The sequence below is a fragment of the Notothenia rossii genome, assembly GCF_949606895.1.
Source record: "Notothenia rossii genome assembly, chromosome: 6".
Classification (NCBI taxonomy): Eukaryota; Metazoa; Chordata; class Actinopteri; order Perciformes; family Nototheniidae; genus Notothenia; species Notothenia rossii.
In genome coordinates, this window is record NC_136909.1 from 70,738,512 (window position 1) to 70,743,152 (window position 4,641).

A 4,641-nucleotide genomic window follows, 5' to 3' on the forward strand; every position below is an offset into this window, starting at 1 on the left:
ATTGCACTAGCTTTTTCCTGGAGCAACAGCATATTTTATGACATATTTTACAAATTACATATAGCCTACTACTGTTTCCGCTATAGCACAGATCTTTTTGAAAAGTTGCACTCTCACTTGCTGTGTTTGTCTGAAATGTCTGCGGATTAATAAATCATTGAATCAGTGCTCTATCAAGCAGATATATATATATTTTTTTTGAAGGATTTAACACCCAGCTGTGATGGGTGGTGAGCTTGTTGAGTCATCATCGTTTTAATACTTGATTTTACTTTTTACTTTTTTGTCAATCTGTATGAAGTTTTATTTCAAATACATTACTACCATCGTTCTAAATGAAAGCAATTTCCTTTCTTCCCTTTGTGAATCACACTGCAAATACAAATGACTTTATGGTTACTTTGTTTTGTTGTGTTTGCTCTTGGTCTATTTCTATAATTTAATAAACTGGCAGCAAAAAAAGCATCACTGATACTGTGAGCTGGGAAATGTTCAAAGAAGTGACCCTAAGGCTGTTCTCAACCAGTTAAAAATTTCATTGGAAAAGATGAATAATGGAGAACTGGCTCTTTGTAAGGATTTTTGTTCCTGCCTTCTGTCAACTGTAATGCTAATCATACTATCTGACTGATATACTGTATTTCTTATTCAATCCGACATGCTAATAGCACTGAAACCATATCCTGTGTGATAAGACTGTTTTCTACCATACAGCCCCTTACATGCTCCTTCTGAATGTGGTCAGTTATTCTTTGATAGAGATTAAATTAAAGAAGGATGCAGTGGGACAGGAAAATGTGGTTTCTTATCCTGCATAGCCCCTTTAACATCAAATGCATTGATGTGTTATCAAAAAACATGGACAAGTGGCTTATAGAACCTATTTTACTGAAGATATTTTCAAAGGGTCAACCCGAACTCTTATTTGTATTAAAAGGCATATTTGAAACAGATTTATTTAGCATTTATTTATAAGTTAAAACAAAAAATGATCTGATTTTGAGACGAAGAGACAAGCTTTAAGGTTCTCATTCATAACACTCCGTTCGATGTCTCACTATGGGATGCGCCTCATCGCGGAGCAAACAGAAGCATTAATCTCATTACGCCAATCCTGATTGGCTGGTGATCTTGACGTCAGCGTCAGGGAATCCACCCCCTATAAGTAGCTTGCGCTACGCCGCATGCGTCATTCAAACACCTCTTCTCGCTTCAGAGCACATCTCGAAAAAGATCAGTAGCTAGCTAGCTTAACGGTCCACAGACTGATTTACGAAGCTAACCTTCGGTCGACGGGCGCTCGCCGGCTACTTCTATATATACTTCTGCAAGAAGACTGTTAATACCAACACACCAGTTAGTATTGCAAATCGACCTCGCCGTTTTCTCCTCGGGAATAAAGGTAAGGTTTTGATTTTTTCAAGCTAGCAACACACGTGTTGCTAGCTTGTCTTCCCTCACTACCGACACCACGGTAGCGAGGACGTTTTTTCTTTTTCTCTCTCACACCAGAGGAGGGGAGGATAAAAAGGGTATTAACACACCAGTTAATATTCTTTGAGAATAAAATTCTACACCGTCGTTTTTTCTCCGGATTAACGACAGTTGGGGAAGTATTTTTTCTCAGCAACGTACCTGTTACGAGCGGGTCCTCTCCACGCCGTCACCACGGCGACCGAGATGGACGCTTCTCTCCCTCACACCAGAGGAGTCAGGGACTCGGAGGCTCGGCTCTGTGGCTGCGGGTTGAAGATATCAGGCACAGACTCACACCAGGTCTGCTCGTCCTGTCTCGGGCTGGAACACGCCCAGGAGGCTATCGACAACCCCGGCTCGTGCGGACATTGTGCCCGCTTCACCATCAAGAGCCTCCGCCGACGGCTAGCACGCCAAGCTAGCTTGTCGGGTCAGGACTCCCTCATGTCCTCTGATTTACCGGACGGAAATCAGGACACGGGGGCGTCCACCACAGAGATGGAGCCCCGCACTGTGTCGGTCTGGGGCTCATCAGTAGTGGCAGCTGCAGAACCGGAGTCCCGCGCCGTGTCAGGCTGGGACTCGGTGGCAGCGAGGGACGTGCGAGCGGAGCCCCGCGCTGTGTCAAGCTGGGGCTCCCAACTGGACCTCACCATGGTCTCGCCCGCGGATGATGTCCCGGAGTTGGACTACATGGAGGACGAAGAGGATGAAACCTCTGGATTCCTCCTGTCCGACTCTGATGAGCAAGACGATGATGTCTTCGTGTCATCAGCTCAGGCTGCAAAGCCGGGAGTGATGGCTGCTCTCCCGGGCGATAGCACACCAGCTTTGCCCTGTCTGAGTATAGACCTGCAGGCCGTGTGTCAGCGTGCCGCAGCCAGCCTAGACATCCCATGGCCCGAAATGGCCAAGGAGACCTACAGGTCCCGTTACGAGGGGAAAAATTTGCCCCAAGCAACGAGGACAAAGAGGCAACTCCTGCCGGTCTTCCCGGAGATGTTGGATGAGGTGTCGATCTCGTGGAGAGACCGGCCCTTCAGCAACAAGGCCCCAATCCAGGGTGCCTCCTCCCCTAGACTGCGACGGTATGGAGAGGCTCGGCCTGCTCCGCATACCGCCGATGGAACCGCTGGTGGCAGCTCACCTCCTCCCGAGGATGGCGACTACACCGAGCAGGAACCCCACGCTGCCGGCAAAGGCGGACCGGTTCCAGTCAACCATGACTGAACGGTCCTACAGAGCCGCAGCATTGTCTGCCAGGGCTTTGAACATTTCCTCGCTGCTAACCGCTTACCAAGCGGAGCTCTGCGAGGATCTATCGAGTAATCCTGGACCGGCAGTACTGGACGAGATAGCCGCGATCACGGACATCTGTCTCCGCGTTCAACGCTGCGCCGTCCAGGCCACGGGAAAGGCAATGGGAATTATGGTGGTGCAGGAAAGAGCTAGATGGCTCAACCTCACCAACCTCCCAAAACCGGGAAAGAGAGGATGTGCTGGACATGCCCATCGTTCCCGAGGGGATTTTCGGATCTGCGCTCGCTTCTATGCAGAAGAGATGCGAGTCCAAGAAGAAGGAAGACGAGGCCCTCCACCTCTGTCTTCCTCGATGGGTCGAGCCGCTGCCTTCACAGCGGCAGTCCCTCGCCCAAGCTACCTCAGCTGCTCGGTTTAAAGTACCGAAACAGCAGAGGTCACGGCCCGCCCCGAGTCCCCAGCCCAGGCAGGAGACGAGGGCGAATTGGCCCAGAAAGTCTCCGGTTCCGGCTGCAGCCCAGGCGCAGCCAACCCGGAATTCCGGCCAGCAGGCGAGGAAGAAGAAGCTGGCGGCCTGACAGCCTCCTCTTCTTCCCTCGGTGACGGAGCTGGAAGGTTCCCCAGCTCCAGATGTGTTCCCGCTGCCTCGAGAGATGCCTCAAAGCCATCCTCAAGTGCACCAAAACACATGTCACAATATTGCTCTGTTTTCTCGGATAAAGCATTTTCCGCTGACGCATCCAGGCCTCAGGCTGAGGGCGCAGCTCAGAAAAATGAAAGAGAAAACAATAAAACCAATAAACAGCCCCACATTTGTTCCCCTTTTGAGAGCAGCTACGGCCTCTCTCAAAAGGCGGATGATGAACGGGTCTGTGAAGGCACCGCCGCCACGCGCATGCGCAGTAACGACTGGTGCTGTGAGGCTACCACCGTCACGTGCAGGCACAGTGCCGGCTGGGGTTGTGAAGGCACCTCCGTCACGCGCATGCGCAGTGTCGGTGGGGACTGTCAAATCGGGGTACCACCGTGTTCAGACACTAGAGGGCCCCATAACACAACAAATAGAGACTCAGAGGGCAAAAGACGTGACATCTCCGCTGGCTCTAAGGAGCGAACAGTGGAAGATGCTCACAACGTCTGCTTGGGTGTTCAAGACAGTTACACGGGGTTACAGACTCCAATTCGCTGTCACCCCCCCTTGCTTCTCGGGCGTTCTGTATTCACAGGCCCGAGGGGAGTCAGCCCACATTATAGAAAGAGAGATTCTCTCACTTCTAGAAAAGGAGGCTATATCTATAATACCCGCCGAGCAGAGTCAGAGCGGCTTTTATTCCAAGTATTTCCTCGTTCCCAAACGGGGAGGGAACGGAATTCGGCCAATACTAGATTTGAGGGCTCTGAACAATATCTAAGAAGATACAAATTCAGAATGCTCACTCACACATCTCTGCTGCGTCTCGTGCGACAAAACGACTGGTTTACATCAGTCAACCTGAAAGATGCGTATTTCCACATCCCAGTATATTACCCACACAGGAAATATCTGAGGTTCGCATTTCAGGGGATCTGTTACGAATACAGAGTACTTCCCTTCGGTCTGTCTCTCAGTCCAAGAGTGTTTGTACGATGTACGGAAGCCGCGATAGCCCGTTAAGACAACAGGGTATTCGCCTGGCAACCTACCTAGACGACTGGCTGCTTCTCGCACAGTCGGAACAGGAGACTATTACGCAGACAAATGTCCTCGTAAAGCAACTGCTCAACCTGGGTTTCATAATAAACACAGAAAAGAGCATGTTGTGCCCGGCACAGACTGTACTCTTCCTGGGTTTACACCTGAACTCGGTGCCCAGCCCGCCTGTCAGCGGAAAGAGTGAAAGCTTTCAGAGCTTGCCTCGCTCATTT